This window comes from Cornus florida, unplaced genomic scaffold (genome assembly GCF_030987335.1).
Source record: "Cornus florida cultivar Cherokee Brave unplaced genomic scaffold, ASM3098733v1 CherokeeBrave_3.0.0_Hap2_Chr11, whole genome shotgun sequence".
Taxonomy (NCBI): domain Eukaryota; kingdom Viridiplantae; phylum Streptophyta; class Magnoliopsida; order Cornales; family Cornaceae; genus Cornus; species Cornus florida.
Window position 1 is genome coordinate 70,553,101 of NW_026775581.1, and position 18,634 is coordinate 70,571,734.

Consider the following 18,634-nt stretch of genomic DNA (forward strand, 5'->3'; position numbering starts at 1 on the left):
TTTCGATTTTTCTCATTTTTCATTTTCTTGGATTTTTTTGGATTATTTTGGATTGGTCTCGTTTTGCGCGCCAGACACTGTGGAGTGTGCCAGGTGAGTTCCTAGAGTTGATTGGAGCATTTCCTTGTGTTCAGGACTCTTGAAGATGCATCGTTTGCCATTTCGACATTTTTCAGCTTTTAAAGCCGGGAGGTCACGAAACCCGTTACCGGAGTGTTGAGCACGTGGATAATTTTTCGAGTCCATTGCATTAAATACATTATTAAATTGTGCATATTTACATGGTTTTGTTAAATTGTGTGGCTGTAAATTAATTTATGTATGTATATATATAATATAATGGATGGTGAGATTTTTTTAAAATTGTGAACCCCACATGTATAAGGTATATCACTTATATCATCACATATTAACCATTTTTGGTCATTTTTCCCTTCCAGACCGTGGCTCTCTTTCTCTCTCTTCATTGCATCATTTTCTCTTTCTAGAATCAAGTTTTCAAGCTTCAGATTTCTTCTCCATTTTTCGGCCAATCGGTCGGGTTTCCGGTTTTTAGTTTCTTAACGGAAAATGTTCCTCTCGTCGTTTTCTATCACATAGTCAAAGGATATAATTTTCAAGAGGAGCGGTGATTATTTTATGAATTTTTGAAGTTTTTAGTTCTAAGATTTCGGAGGGGGTTTTGGGCCACTTTAAGTTGGATTCAGGAGACACGCCTTTGGAACAGTAGAATCTCCTCGTCGTCGGCTACATTTCCACCGAACAGTTTTCCGTTCCACTGCCGTTAACCGATGCTGACCACAGTTGACCGGCATTGACTTTTCCGGCCAGGGATGCATTTTGGCTACTTTTGAGGTAGAGGTCTTCCTAATACCTCAAGCTTTGCCTTTTTATTTGGGCAAATTCTACTCTCCTCTTCATTAAATAGTGTAAATTCAAGGACTATGAAATGAAATTGTTGTATATGTATATTAATAATATGATTAAATGTTTAAAGCATGATTTTTTTTCTTGTGTGTCAAAAGTATCATGTGAATTATTATGATTTTATATGAAGCATGCTTATTGATTCTTGAGAAAGGTGCTTTATTTGAAATGGTGTAGTGAAATATGTTATTGTTGTATTATATTTTAAAACATGTTATGATCATAAATGTTTAGTATGGAATGCCTTGTTTATGTCCATTGGGTTGTAATTATCGTGTTGATATTATTATTGTTGTGATGAGATTGATGTTTAGAGGACATAACATGGTGCATGGCATGACATGACAAAAAATGAAATTTTGAAAAGGGTTTTGGAAAGGAAGTTCTACAAAAGAAATTTTTTTATTTGAAATGGGAAGTTTTTTTTAACAAAAAAAAAAAAAAAAAAAAGAACCAGATTTCGCGAGTCCGGGAATAGCTTGACCTAGAGGGATCATGGCCCGATATAGGGCGTGAAAAAGTTAATACTAGGTCCGAAACGGTTGCCATGCCTTGCCAGAATTGGTACCGGGGATAGCTATCAATCTCGCTTTGGTAAGTTAGTTAGCGGTTTTCGAAAAATGGAAAGTGGGTCAGTAGAGACCAAGTATGGGATAGGGTGCATTACATTTCATATCATGCACGACATTGTAGAATTGTGTTGTGTGACTGAGGATAGTGCTTGTTATGGTGTAAATGTTATGTGGACTCCCAATGCATGATCCCGATATCTTTTATCCCATTGTGTGTTATATGGCTCAAGGGAGTCCAAAGCTGACGCCTTAGGCGACTTCTACGGAGCCATTGTGCTCACCCCTTATTATTACATTTGTCAGGTTATGGGAAAGAAGTGGCGGGCGACGTTCCTCTACAAGTTTAACTAGGTTAACGGACTATTTTCACATCTTTTGTATTTGTGATCTCATTTTTTTTGTATAAGCATTAGGATGGCACGTATATTGAGTATCGATGTTAGAATTGACCATAGTGCCCTTAGACGACCTTGGGTGTAATATTCTTAAATTTTATCATTTTTCAATTTCTGGAATTGTTTTATTTTCGAAGGTATTTTCGTTTTTTCTTAATTTGCTTGCCGGACACCGTGGGTTGTGCTGGGTGTGTCAAAGAGTTGTTTGGGACATCTCTTTAAGTATAGGACTCTTGAAAATGTATCGGTGGCCATTTTGGCATTTTTTCATTTTTCATACCGAAGAGTCCCGGGTAGGACCCGTTTTCGAGGTTGTCGTGTACAGGTGTTATGTCGTGGGTCCATTACATGTCATGCATTGTTAATTGTGCATAGAATTCTTATTTATATGTTATTTATTGTGATGGTGAATTGGTTATTTTATATATATATATATATATATATATATATATATATATATATATATATATACACACACACACACACATAATTATTAAAATGAAAATGGAATTTTTGTGGTGGGGCCCACATATAATCTTTTAATGGCCTTAAAACCATTTGGGTTGCAATTTTTCAACCTCATATATTCTCTCTCTCTCGGCTGGCTCTCTTTCCCTCTTAAATTTTCCTTTTTTCTTTTTCCCTCTACAATTTCTAAGTTTGATTTCTCTTAAGCCTTTGGGATTTTGGTTCAACCACTTGAATCAAAGTTGACGGGCGCTTCAAGATCTTCGATTTGATCGGAGCAAAAGTGTTTTTGATGCACCTTAGAATTTTGAATTCTATGGCTTGGGGTGGAAATTTGGGGTTTCTTGTGAAATTGCTCTCTAATTGAGGTAGGGGTCTCTAATACACAATTTCTTATACTTTTGTGGATTATTCCTTCTTAATTTGTTGACTAGCATGCTTAATTTGTGTAAATTCATGCTAAATGGTTTAAATGTTGCATAAGAAGTTTGTAACTATGTGATAATTGAAGTGTTGTGAATAAGCATGCTTATATGAAGTAGAAATTCATGTTTTATATGCCTACTATGTTAGATCAATGTTAAATGAAAGCATGAGTTATAAGTTTTGGATATTTATTATGAAAAGGTATGTGTGAAATTATTTAGTAAATTAGTGATTTGAGACATGAATCATTCATGCATCCATTGGAAAGGAAAAGGGGAAAAGTGTTTTAAAACAAATGAAATTGTTTCCTTTTGGGAAATGATTTTGATGAAAGGTTTGCGAAAACTCGGACGCCTAGGAGGCGTCTAGTGGTCCGTAGTGTTAGTGTGGTCTAAAGGGGACTAAGGGGAGACCCTAGTGTGGTTGAGCTAATTAGGCCGAATACGACGCCTTGGAGGTGGCTTATGGTCGTGAATGGTTAGCCAATTCTCCTTTCGTGACGCCTTGGAGGTGCCTTAGGTTGGACTACACTAATGGTTTGGAAGTTGAAACGGGAATGTTTCAGAAACAGAAAGCGACATTTGCATGACATCGCACTTCATCAGCATATGTGGTGTATTTGTGATTTGATGATATTTGTTTATATATTTGACGTTGTATTTATGGATGTGCATTCCCAGTTTAGCATGATCTCGTTACCCCTTTTTACCTATTCTTTAGCGTGGATTCACGAGGTCATAAAAAGTGTGCCTTAGACACTTCCTACTGAGCATCTAGTTCACCCCATTACTTTAACATTTTTCAAGGCTCGGGAAAGAAGTGGCGGGTGACGGTCTACCACAAATTTAGTTCGAGGATTTGAAGTTCTTTTGTTACCTTTTGTGTTTTTTCTTCATCGTTCGAATCCATATGAATCTGATTGTAGCCTGAGTAAGTATCTAGAAAAGTTAGCCGTTCATACCCGGTAGTCGCATCTACCATTTGATCAATCTTCGGTAGAAGGAAACTGTCTTTCGGACAATGTAACGACCCTAAACTAAAACCATTTATACAAAAATTTCGGCATGACCTCCCCTAAAAGTGGTCCTTCAACAACCTGTCCCAACACATAATAAAATTAATATACTCCAACATCCCATCCATCCGTTCATTATACCTCAACGTGGCTCATCTCATGGTGGAACATCTACATACCGTTTAATCCAAATTATCATAATTAAAGTCCCAAAATATAGTTACAATAACAAGAGTTCACGAATCTCTATACCAGATATAACAAACTAAGATTTTACAAAAATATGGGACTTAATACAAAAATAGCAAAAGAAGTCTTCTAATTCAGATTAGGCCTGTGGTGGAAAGTCATCCGCCACTTCTTTTCCGTTTCCTGAAAAAAAAATAATAAGTATGCAGGGTGAGCTATATGCTCAGTAGGTGACACTTAAGACACGCATCTTGTGTCCTTATAAATTCATACAAAGAATAGATCAATAGGAATGGGGATCATACAGTGTCGGGATAATACAATATTTCAACCAAACTCAAGTGCAAACAATGCAATGCCATGGAATGTAAATGCATGCCGATGTCGCTCCCCATTTTCATAATCCAAAACATCATTTCCAAACCGTTAATACAGCCCGCCCTTTGGTATCCCCGCCGCGACACGAGAGGAGGATTGGCTAGTGTCCCTGACCCTTGGTAACCCCGCGGCGTCATTATGGGGCCCAACTAGCTCAACCACGCTAGGACGACTCCCTAGTCCCCTCTAGGCTATATTAACCTCCGGCCCATTGGTAACCCCGTAGCGACCGGGTTTCGCATAAAACCATTTCATCAAAAACACTTCCCTGAAATTCCCCATATTTATTTCAAGAATAATTTCTCCCATTTCATGCAAACCCAATGGTATGTACATGTATATATATATCCCATGCTTTCAATATTATGGCATTTAGAATCTTACACCACATAATTAAGCATACATCATATTTAACATCTCTAAATGAATTATCAACACATTAAACACGACAAGACAACACAAAATTTTACACCACAAAATTAAGCATACATCATGTTCAACATCTCCAAATGAATTATCAAAACATTAAACACAACAAGACAACCTCTAAGCATGTTTTTCTACTCATATTCATAATCATGAATTTTCCTAAACATCATTTATATAATCATTGAAACAATTAACTTCCAAATTAAACATGCTTGTCACAACAAGAGAGATATAATTCACAATGGAGCAAGAAAAACATGGATTAAGAGCCCCCCACCTCTAAATTGAACAAAACCCTTGAAATTGGGTATCTAAACTCGAATGCACAAATGAGCACCAAAACTGAAATTGTTCGTATGGATGCGTAGAGCTTGTCGTGGGCTTCGTTTTGCCTCAAACGGCACCTAAATCCGCCAAGAAATGAGGAAAAAATCAAGCTTAATTGTGTAGAAGAAAAAAAAAAAAAAAAGAAAGGCAAGCGGGCAGAGAGCTGTGAGACAAGAGACAGAGAACAAAAAAGAAAAGGAAAAAAAAAAAGTGTGGTCTTATGACCACTTAAACTTGTGGGTCCCAAACATTTTTTTTTTTTTCTTTTCTTTTATCTTTTTCTTTTGCCTTTTAAATTGCAGACATTACATTCTCCCCAACTTTAAAAGATTTCGTCCCCGAAATCAAGACATACCTGAGGAAGAAAACAACTCTGGATACTTGGAACGAACCTCCTGTTCAAGCTCCCAAGTAGCCTCCTCGACTCCGTGGTGTCTCCAAAGGACTTTCACCATTGGTATCGTCTTGTTCCTCAACACCTTTTGTTGTGTGTCAAGAATCTGAACTGGTCCTTCCTCATAGGAAACATCCTCATCAATATCTACATCAACCCAACTCAAAATGTGAGATGGATCTGGCTCGTACTTCCGTAACATCGATACATGGAAAACATTATGGACCCTATTCAACTGTGGTGGCAAAGCAAGTCTGTAGGCAACCTCTCCTACACGGTCCAAAATCTCAAATGGTCCAGTGAAACGTGAAGACAACTTGCCACTTTTCCCGAATCTCATCAATCCCTTCCGTGGAGAAACCCGAAGAAAAACGTGGTATCCCACCTCAAAGGATAACGACCGTCTCCGCTTATCCGCATAACTCTTCTGTCGGCTCTGAGCTGTAAGTAACCTCTGTCTTATCAACTTAATCTTCTCAGTAGTCTCGAGTACAATGTCAGGTCCTAAGGCGGCTGTCTCGCCTACCTCAGTCCAACAAACATGAGACCTACAAGGTCTACCATACAACGCCTCAAATGGAACCATCTGAATGCTCGCCTGATAACTGTTGTTGTAGGCAAATTCAATAAGTGGAAGGTGATCCTCCCAACTACCACCCAAGTCAAGCACACATGCCCGAAGCATATCCTCCAAAATCTGGATAGTACGCTTCGACTGACCGTCAGTCTGTGGATGGAATGCCGTACTCAGGTGCAACGTTGAGCCAAACACTGCTTGAAGTCCTTCCCAAACCTTCGAAGTGAACTTAGCATCCCTATCTGAAACAATGGTTACTGGAACTCCATGCAACCTTACAATCTCCTTCACATAAAGAACACCAAGCTTCTCTGCATCATCTGTTGCCTTAATAGGCAAAAAGTGAGCCGTCTTGGTCAATCTGTCAATGATGACCCATACGGACTCATTGCCCCTTCGTGACCTTGGAAGACCTGTCACAAAATCCATAGCAATATGCTCCCATTTCCATTGCGCTACAGGTAATGGTTGCAACAAACTGGCTGGTCTCTGATGCTCGGCCTTCACCTGCTGACAAGTAAGGCATCTAGCCACAAACTGTGCAACATCTTTTTTCATCCCGTTCCACCAATACTGACGTCTCAAATTTTGATACATCTTGGTACCACCTGGATGAACTGCAAAGCGGGAAGTGTGAAACTCCCGTAAGACGTCCTCACGATAAACAATAGGAACCACCAACATACCGCTGAACCGTAGACCCCCATCTGTATACAAAGTCCAATCTTTCACTGTCTCACCACTGGAGATCAAAGCGTGAATGGCATCTAAATCCGGGTCCTGCCTCTGTGACTCAATCACTCGTACAACAAGAGTAGGCTGAGCCATAAGACTAAACAAGAATGCCGACTCGCTGTCAACATCATCATCAAAACAATACAATCCCATCTTTGCCAAATCCTTAAGCATCTTCCACTTCCGAATAACCAGACAGGCCAAAGTTCCACGAGATTTTCGGCTTAAGGAATCTGCTACCACATTTGCCTTGCCCGGATGATACTACAAGTCAAAATTATAATCTTTCAAGAATTCAACCCATCTTCTCTGTCTATTGTTTAAGTCCTTTTGGGAGAAAAGGTACTTGAGACTTTTATGATCCGAGTACACCTCGAATCTCTCACCATACAAGTAGTGTCTCCAACACTTCAAAGCAAACACAACTGCCGCCAACTCCAAATCATGAGTAGGGTAGTTGTACTCGTGAGTCTTCAACTGCCGAGACCCATAAGCCACTACTCTACCATCCTGCATCAACACACACCCTAAACCATCATGTGAAGCATCACAATAGATCACATAACCCAAGCCACGCTCAGGTATCACCAATACTGGAGCCGTAGTCAATCTTGTCTTCAATTCCTGGAAAGATGATGAGCGCTGAAAAATACACATTTAAACCCCTTAAGCTTGAGTATTCTAGGACCTTTATTTATCTTATTTACCCGTTTTAGTACTTATTTGTGTTTTTGTCTATTTCAGGTCAATAATGTTAAAATGGGCTAAAAATGAGTTCTTAAGGCCTTTTTGGAGTCAAACTAAGTCTTAGCGATGATCCGGAGCAAAAAGAGGCTGATTTGGAGCAAAAAGAAGCTGATACTGAAAAGCTGAAAAGTTGGATGGATCGCTGAAAAAGTTGGATTGATCGAACTTTTAGTTGGATCGATTAGAAAAGTTGGATCGATCGAAAAATAAGTTCGATTGATCGAAAAAAGTTGGATCGATCGAACTTTGCTGGCAGCGAGCTGTCACTTTTCTGTGCGCGCGCGAGTTGTCACCCACCATATAGTACGGGATTAGATATTTTTGGGCATATATTCCAGACTTAGTGGCTAAGAAAAGGACCTTCTATATAAAGGGAAGTGACCCATTTGTAAAGGAGGATTCTTTAGGCTTTTTATCATTTTATTTTCTACATTATAATTTTTATTTCTCTCTCTAGAAAAGTTAGAGATTAGGGTTAGAAGAAAAGAGAGAAGTGGAGGCACATCTTAAGAACACATCTCTAAATCCATTATCTCTCCATCTCTAGAGCTTCAAAGAAAAAGAAGAAGAAGAAGATGGAGCCATGTTTGGAGGTTGATTCCATGACTACATCCACCTCCTCCATGATTGACTAGATCTACACTTAGGGCTTAGACGAGTCCTAAGTCTTGTGTAATCTAAACCCTTGTATTTTTATTTTTGGGGATTTTTATATATATTGTTGTGATTAGTGTTCTAACCTTGTGAATTTCATGAATCTTGGTATATTTCTATGATTTCCATGATTTAATTCTTCCTATTAATTCTCTAGTTTATTTACATGTCTATGTGTGATTAAATTAGGAATTATGTCTCACATGATTCATATGGGTTAATTCTTCCATTGATCCTCTATTTTAATTACATGTTGTCTTATGTGTGATTATTTGGGGAATTGATCTCTACACTAGTTTTTCTATATTAATTGCATGTCTATGTGTGGTTGATTGAGAATCTAGTGATGACTAGACATTAGTGCTTAATGGAATGCTCTTGTTATGTCTTTTGATGGTTCATACTTATTCCTTGATGGATTGTACCTCTCCCTTAGTTTATTTTCATGCTAATAGTGTAGTTGTAGTGTAGTGTTAGATGGGGGAGACAATTCATGCTTGTTCTTTGATGTTCCATGCTTTTGAATGCAAGAAGCATATGCTCTAATATTGTGGTGTAATGGAATTTTGAGCTTAATGAAAGATTCATGACTAGTTATGATATGTTGTATCTTTCACATGTGTTTAGACAATTTATTCCTCTCCCAATAGATATATTGTGGCCTCTCACATGATGTTTAGACAATACATGTTTAACTAAGTCATCCTTGTGAATTATTTGGACTATGAGCTTAATGAAATGTTTAATGACTTGATTTGATATTTTATTCTCTTCACATGTTGTCTAGACAATATATTCCTCTTCCAATAGATATATTGTGGCCTTTCACATGTTATTTAGACATTATACACTTGTTAAGTCACCTTTGCTAGTCGAACCAATTTTGTTCACAACAATGTATTCCCCATTAATGGAAAGCAAGTGGTTAATTACACAAGCTTAGTGGTGATTCCAACACCCTAAGTCCTCTCTTCTCATCTCTTAAATCCCTATCTCTACTTAGTTTTATTTTAATTGCATTTTAATTAATTCTTTTCTAGAAGTAATCAACCAACCCAATTCTCTTTTGCAATCATTTGGTACGCTAGAGTCGAAGTTGAAATTCCAACACGTATAATCCCTTGGGATGATCCCTACTCACCCTATCTATATTTTATATAGAGAAAGGTAGTAGTGGCTTTCTATAAATGTAAAACTTGGTCACCTCCTAAATTCTCACACAACTTTCAAGCTTTGTTGGTTGTGGCGACTCCATCAAGGAAACCAACAAGTTTTTGGCGCCGTTGCCGGGGATTAACGGTTTTGTTGGAATTAAACTAGACAATAGTGTTCATTAGATTGCTTCTATTTTTATTTTATTTTCCATTGTATATTCTTTTCTCTTGATTCTCATTATTATTTGTTCAATTAGGTACTTGACTACAAGGAAGGCGAACTTTGGAACTTAAAGCAATTATTGGAACTTAAAAGCTAAATTTGGAGTTGAAGTGCTAAAGGACCGTTGTGAGCAATTCTTGGAACTCTTGTATTTTAATTGTTTCACTTCTTTGTATGCGTGTGATAGCCCTTGTTGAGGCTCATTTTATTGCTAAATTTTTGTCCAAGCATAGGCCCTTGTTGAGGCCAATTTTTTTTCTTACATTTAGGTTTTAATTGTGAATGGAGGAATTGTTTGATCCAAGTTTGGGGGGGAATTACATCCCTTCACCTTATGTTCCTCCATCACATTTTAATCCTTATGAGATTGAGTCCAATTCATTTTATGCATCATCTTATTATGGACTTGATCACTCATTTAATCCTTCTTGTGACTATTGCCCTTCACCACCATTTTATGATGAATCAATTCCACCACCTTCTAAGTACTCACCCGGATTTGAAGAAAAATTGTTAGCTTTACTTGATGTGCATATTTCACACACTTCACTTATTAATTCTCATTCTCAAACTTTAGCCAACTTAGAAGCTCAAGTTGAGCAAATTACAAATACTCTTTCTCATCAAGAGGAGGAGGAAGAGGCAAATGAAAAAATGGCAAGAACTTCAATGTATATAGATGAGGATGATGAGAGTGAGGAGAATGAAACAAGTGAGCTAATGCCTAGCACTCTATCTTGTATAGAGGAGGAAGTGGCAAGTGAGTTAGTGGCTAATCCAATAGAACATAACATGATTAATGAGGGCTTTCCTTGTTTTGATTATGATTTTATCTCGGAGATGGTTACTCTAGAGAGTGAGGAGATGTTGACCACACTTGAGGTAGGAGAAAAGGAGGAGGAACTTGTTGAAGAGGGCCTTCCTTCTATTATCTCTAATGACCCTCTTGAGGAGTGTCTTTTGGAAATGTATAAAAATTGTGGTTTTGACTTTAAAAGCTCTAAAAATGAAATAAACTCTCTAATGGACTCCTTAGCTTACTTAGAAGGTGAGGAAATGGTAATTTATGAGGAGGAGAAAAAGGATGAAGAGAGGGTGTTTCTTATTAATCCAAATGAGTCTTTGAAAGACAATGCCTCACCAATTATCAATATGGATGATCATTTGAATGTGTTTCAAGAACACAACAAAGAAGCAAGCCTAACTGTAATACCCCTAATTTTAAAAAGGATATTCCTGGTATTTAATGTTATTTAATTTATTATTTAAGTGCATTTTATTTGATTATGTGTCATTATTTTTTTATTAGGTGCTTAATTGTTTTCTTTTGTGGTGATTTAATTTATTTAAATTATATTTATTTTTAGTTATTTGATTGGAATTACTTATTAGTGTTTTAATTATTTAATTGGCATTAATGGTTTAAGTGTAATTGGTTTAATTATTTGATTGGAATTACTTGTTAGTGTTTTAATTATTTAATTGGCATTAATGGTTTAAGTGTAATTGGTTTAATTATTCTATGTGTGTCTTATTTTATGTGTGTCTTATTTGGTTTAATTGGGTTTACTAATTATTATTTTGTTCAATTAGATTATTTGTTAAGTATTTAATGGTGAATAGGGTAATTAGGTAAATACATTTAACTAGGGTTTTAATTACAGTATAAATTAGGGTTTTATATTATAGCCGTCGTAGGTTTCTAATGGGCGATTAGGATTGTGAGTTGGACTTAAATGAACCTAGGGTTTAGGAAAACTCTATAAGTATAGGGTAGACGTCTGTGTAGGGTTTTTTTAAAACAAAGCACACGTTTTGTGGAAGTGGAGAAGGAAAAACGCAGTTTTTCACATTCTGCCAAGGTTTGATCAAAGCTCCGATCCCGCTTCGTCCGTGGTCCAATCGAGCTGAATTTTGGAGGAGAGGTTCATGACTCAATGACGCACCATCTGAACGGTGAAGATCAGAGTTTGACCTCGGGAATAGTGATTCGTACTCGTGAACAGTAACTGGGTCGCACAGGTTTTTTTTCCATTCTGCCTAGATTTCATCAAACATCCGATCCCGCTTCGTCCGTGGTCCGATCGAGCTGAAATTTGGAGGATAGGTTCATGACTCAGTGGCGCACAATCTGAACGGTAAAGATCAGAGTTTAACCTCGGGAACAGTGATTCGTACTCGTGAACAGTAACTGGGTTTTGGAACTCGCTGGGATTTTTTAAAAAGACGGCGTTGAAACTTTGAACAAAATTTTCTGAGGCAAGATTCTATCCTTACTCTTTCCCTTAGATTTCATACTCTTTGCACTCTTAAATGATTCCAGGATTAATGAAGATTAAACCAAACTAAAATGATATCTGTTTTGCTATGAAACTGGTAGTTACAGTAGTGTTGTATGCTTGTTCAACCTAGACTAAGCATGTTTGTGGATGCATTGTGGTTTTGTGGTTCACGTTTTTCCTTACCACTGCTAGTATAAATTATTGGAAGGATGGGTCTAGATAATAGCAATCTTAACTTCTGTAATAGCAACTGTTGGAACTTAAATACTAGGAGGATTTGAGTTTAACACTAGATCGGTTTTGTGTAACACTATAATTTGAGCATGTCTACCAGCTCCACAGGTTCCACGGATTCAGGGACAGACACATCTGGCTTTACCGGCACCGCCGCAGACTCAGGGACAGGCACCACAGCAGTTGCACTATGGCAGGGTGTATAACCCCATGCCACAGGATGTTCAGGCACCTCAGACTATTGAGGGTAAGTTTCTTATTCATGGTTTGCATGGACGTGTTTTATTTGATACGGGTGTTACACACTCATTTGTAGCTAGGACTTTTGTTGTTTTGTCTGGGATGAGGACGAGGGTATGCACTAGACCTCAGGGTATTTCTACACCATTGGGTGATACAGCTATTACACATGAGAGTGATGGGCCTGTGACACTAGATATTGGCAGACTCAGATTTCTAGCCAATCTATTGGTCCTGGACATGCACACTTATGATGTGATACTTGGGATGGATTGGTTCTCTCACTACCATGCCCAAGTTGTTTATTTTGATAGATCTATTATTTTTACCATACCTGGTCAGGATATGTATGTAGTAGCTATGCCACGTTCTAAAGAGGGCGGTAACACCTATTTGTTCCATGTGGAGGAGTAAAATGAGGAGGGGATTACTGTGTCATTGGATAACATACCGATTGTATAGGATTTCCCGGATGTATTTCAGGAGATTCCAGGGTTGCCACCTAGTCGCGAGATCGACTTTGTGATAGACTTAGCTCCAGGCACTGCGCCTATTGCTAGGGCACCCTATAGGATGGCACCGGTAGAGATGAGAGAGCTGAGGGATCAGATTCAGCAGTTACTCAGCCAGGGTTTTATTCATAGGAGTACATCACCTTGGGGAGCACCGGTTCTGTTTGTAAAGAAGAAGGATGGTTCGCTTCGTCTGTGTATAGATTACAGGGAGTTGAACAAGGTTACGATTCGTAACAAGTATCCTTTGCCCAGGATTGATGACTTGTTTGATCAGTTAAAGGGAGCCACATATTTCTCCAAGATTGATCTGCGTTCTGGGTATCATCAGCTGAGGGTCAGGGAGCAGGATGTTTCTAAGACAACATTTCTCACGCGATATGGTTCTTATGAGTTTCGAGTTATGCCGTTTGGGACGACTAATGCACCTGCAGTATTCATGGACTTAATGAATAGAGTCTTCCGGGCTTATTTGGATCAGTTTGTTATTGTCTTTATTGATGACATCTTGATCTATTCTCGGTCGGAGGACGATCATGCTAGACATCTTCGCATAATCTTGCAGACGCTTCGTGAGCACCAGTTATATGCCAAGTTCGAGAAGTGTGAATTTTGGCAGCGGGAGGTGAAATTTCTGGGTCACGTGGTGTCAGAAAAGGGGATAGCAGTGGATCCGGCCAAGGTTTCAGCGGTGGTTGAGTGGGGACAGCCTACATCACCTACTGAGATTCGGAGTTTTTCTCGGTCTGGCAGGATATTACAGGAGATTCATCCAGGGGTTCTCCAAGATAGCAGGACCACTCACTCATCTGACCAAGAAGGGTGTATAGTTCGTGTGGGATGAACACTGTCAGCGAGCTTTTGATGAGCTGAAAAGGAAGCTGACTTCTGCACCAGTTCTAGCTACTCCGCAGAGTGGGATAGAGTATCTTGTTTACACGGATGCTTCGTTGTAGGGTCTTGGATGTGTATTGATGCAGGAGGAGCGACCGATTTCTTATGGATCTTGGAAACTTAAGCCTCATGAGCTTAATTATCCAACACATGATTTGGAGTTGGCAGCAGTGGTCTTTGCCTTGCGTATTTGGAGGCATTATCTGTTGGGTGAGTCCTTCAGATTATTCAGTGATCACAAGAGTCTGCAGTACTTGTTCACTCAGCTGGAGCTAAATATGAGACAGCGCAGGTGGTTGGAGTTTGTAAAAGACTATCATTTTTCTACACAGTACCATCCAGGGAAAGCGAATGTAGTGGCGGATGCACTCAGTCGCCGACCTATTGGTAGTCTTTCTGCTCTATTCACTACTGAGTGGAATGCTTTAAAGAGTGTGGATGAGTTATCGGATGCTTTTATGGCTTGCATGGTGGTTATACCTTCCATCATTCGCAAGGTTTTACAAGCACAACTCACAGATCAGCAGTGTGTCGACAAGGTCGCAGAGATAGCTTCCGGAGAGGTTCCATTCTACTATGTTGGGGCTGATGGAGGTTTAAGATACAAGGGACGGTTAGTGGTACCTTTTGCTGATAATTTGAGGAAGGATGTGATGACTGAGACTCGTCACTCTGAGTTCTCTGTTCATCCAGGAGGCGATAAGATGTATCAAGATATGAAGCGGCAGTTTTGGTGGGCAGGTATGAAGAGGGACATTGCTCTTTTTGTTTCTCAATGTAGTACTTGTCAGATGGTTAAGATTGATCATCAGAGGCCGCCAGGAGCTCTACAGCCACTACCAATTTCGGAGTGGAAATGGGAGAGCATATCTATGGATTTTGTGGAAGGGTTGCCAAATTCTTTCAAGGGGCATAATTCCATATGGGTCATTGTGGATAGGTTGACCAAGTCAGCTCATTTCTTGCCTATTTGTACTGACTACACTTCGGAGCAGTTGGCGAGGCTTTACATTTCAGAGATTGTGAAGCTACATGGCATTCCATTGTCTATTATATCGGACAGGGATTCAAGCTTTGTATCTGGATTTTTGAAGAGTTTTCAGCAGGCTTTAGGTACGGAGTTACACCTTAGTACTACTTATCATCCTCAGACTGACGGACAGACTGAGAGGGTGAATCAGATTATGGAAGATATGCTTCGGTCGTGTGTTCTGGATTTCAAGGGCCACTGGGAGGAATATTTGCCACTTGTGAAGTTTGCTTATAACAATAATTTCCAGAAGACTATTGGTATGGCACCATTTGAGGCATTGTACGGTCGACCGTGTCGGTCACCTGTTTGTTGGATGGAGGTTGGAGAGAATCGATTCTTAGGTCCTGAGTTCATCAAGGATACCTCTGAAAAGATTGCTCTTATTCGAGATCGCATGCGTACTGCCCAAAGTAGGCAGAAGAGCTATGCTGATCGTTGTACTCGGGCTTTAGAGTTTCAGGTTGGGGATCAGGTTCTACTCAAAGTGTCTCCTATGAAGGGTGTTATGCGCTTTGGGAAAAAAGGGAAGTTGTCACCGCGATTTGTTGGTCCATTCATGATTACGGATCGCATTGGAGCTGTTGCTTATCGGTTGGCACTTCCGGATACTTTGGATCGCGTCCACAATGTATTTCATGTTTCCATGTTGCGGAAATTTCTTTGAGATGAGGATCGGTATCAGCATATCGATGTTGGGGAAATTGCGTTGCAGCCGGATGCAACTTATTTAGCGCCACCGTATCGTATTGTCGACCGACGAGATCAGATTCTTCGTAATAAGGTTATTCCTTTGGTTCATGTTCAGTGGAGTCATCACAATGAGTCTGAGTCCACTTGGGAATGAGAGGATGTCATTTGCTCACGGTTTCCTGAATATTGGAAGAAGGTAAGAGTGAATTCTGAGGACGGAATTCCTTTTGTTAGGGGGGAAGAATGTAATACCCCTAATTTTAAAAAGGATATTCCTGGTATTTAATGTTATTTAATTTATTATTTAAGTGCATTTTATTTGATTATATGTCATTATTTTTTTATTAGGTGCTTAATTGTTTTCTTTTGTGGTGATTTAATTTATTTAAATGATATTTATTTTTAGTTATTTGATTGGAATTACTTGTTAGTGTTTTAATTATTTAATTGGCATTAATGGTTTAAGTGTAATTGGTTTAGTTATTTGATTGGAATTACTTGTTAGTGTTTTAATTATTTAATTGGCATTAATGGTGTAAGTGTAATTGGTTTAATTATTCTATGTGTGTCTTATTTTATGTGTGTCTTATTTGGTTTAATTGGGTTTACTAATTATTATTTTGTTCAATTAGATTATTTGTTAAGTATTTAATGGTGAATAGGGTAATTAGGTAAATACATTTAACTAGGGTTTTAATTACAGTATAAATTAAGGTTTAATATTATAGTCGTCGTAGGTTTCTACGTTAATTGGATGGGCCAGTTAGGATTTCGAGTTGGACTTAAATGAACCTAGGGTTTAGGAAAACTCTATAAGTATAGGGTAGACGTCTGTGTAGGGTTTTTTTTTAAACAAAGCACACGTTTTGTGGAAGTGGAGAAGGAAAAACGCAGTTTTTCACATTCTGCCAAGTTTTGATCAAAGCTCCGATCCCGCTTCGTCCGTGGTCCGATCGAGCTGAATTTTGGAGGAGAGGTTCATGACTCAGTGACGCACCATCTGAACGGTGAAGATCAGAGTTTGACCTCGGGAACAGTGATTCGTACTCGTGAACAGTAACTGGGTCGCACAGGTTTTTTTCCATTCTGCCCAGATTTCATCAAACATCCGATCCTGCTTCGTCCGTGGTCCGATCGAGCTGAAATTTGGAGGATAGGTTCACGACTCAGTGGCGCACAATCTGAATGGTAAAGATCAGAGTTTAACCTCGGGAACAGTGATTCGTACTCGTGAACAGTAACTGGGTTTTGGAACTCGTCGGGATTTTTTAAGAAGACGGCGTTGAAACTTTGAACAAAAGTTTCTGAGGCAAGATTCTATCCTTACTCTTTCCCTTAGGTTTCATACTCTTTGCACTCTTAAATGATTCCAGGATTAATGAAGATTAAACCAAACTAAAATGATATCTGTTTTGCTATGAAACTGGTAGTTACAGTAGTGTTGTATGCTTGTTCAACCTAGACTAAACATGTTTGTGGATGCATTGTGGTTCTGTGGTTCACGTTTTTCCTTACCACTGCTAGTATAAATTATTGGAAGTATGGGTCTAGATGATAGCTATCTTAACTTCTGTAATAGCAACTGTTGGAACTTAAATACTAGGAAGATTTGAGTTTAACACTAAATCGGTTTTGTGGAACACTATAATTTGAGCATGTCTACATACATACTGTGAATATTGTTTTGATGCTTACATTATCACAGTTAGTATCAACTGTGGAGGTTAGGATTTTGTGATACATACCCTACATATCTGTATGTCATTTGTAAGGTGTTAAATGGAAGTTTTAATTAATTCTGTCTTTATATCAGACTAAAGGGAACAACTTAAATTGGGCATGTATATGTTGTTGTTGTAACCCTGTTTATCAATGCTTATTTTATCACTACTAACATTGAATGTTGGATGTTGGAATTTAGTTGGTATATACTTGATTTATTGGTATTATTGACTACTGGAGGATTGGAAAGTAGGCACCGGTATGGGACGGTGGCATACTAAGGATGGGTTTGGTTTTTAAAACAATACCATTACCCACCTACTTGGAATAAGGATGGGATTAACTAAAAGTTAAGTCCCGTGGATTTGTATTGTCATGGCAACTACTTGTTGAGCGGCAATACCAGGGATTTTGGATGGATTTTATATATGTACTGTTATGGTGCCTCGGTATGAGCTTGAGCCTCAGGATCGATGGCTAAGGAGCGTATATGCATCGGGATGTGTAGCTGGCTACGATGGTTGGAGGTGTACCCTGTTTAGGTATAGGTACATATGCCCACTTCGTGTGCGTTTTAACATGTTACCTCTATTCAGGTTGAGACCGGCCTATAGTCCAGTGAGAGTCCTTTAGTGTGACTATATATATATATTTACGGACTATTAGCTATTGTTGAATTGTTTAGGATGTACATGCGTATCGGGCCTCTGTTTGGATTGTAGTAGTATAGAACTTGCGCGTGGGCCTGACCCACTTCTATTTTTCAGGTACACAACAGTTCCAGGCTTAGACGTGTTCGTGCTGAGCAGAGGTCTCTATTCACTCTTCCGACGATGTAGGGCTCTCTCTATAGTTTTATTTCTGGACGTTTATTACATTTGTTCTATCTTTCGTTTGGATGTTTAATAGGGGTCCACTAGAGATGGATTCCCAAGTTGTAAACTGATGGAGTTTTGGAGTTTGGGTTTGATGGATTTTAATAATTATAATATTTTGCGGATTCTATTTTTAGTTCCTTCCAGCTTTAATTTCATTTCTTAATTTATTTTGTATTCCGTGTTCATTATAAAATATTAATTGTTTGATATTCCCTCGGGTTCGGGCCTGGGCCTGATCAACCCGTGTCTCGGATTCACCTCTTGTAGCCAAAACTCACATTTCTCGTATTTGGCATACAACCGGTGCTCCCACAAAATCTGTAAAACAATACTTAAATGGATCTCGTGTTCCTCCCGAGATCGTGAATACACAAGAATGTCATTCACGAAAACTACCACAACTTGGTCCAAGTAATCATGAAAGACGCGGTTCATTAAGTCCATGAATGCCGCTGGAGCATTAGTCAAGCCAAAAGGCATAACAAGGAACTCATAGTGTCCATACCGTGTACGGAATGCTGTCTGCGGGATATCCTCAT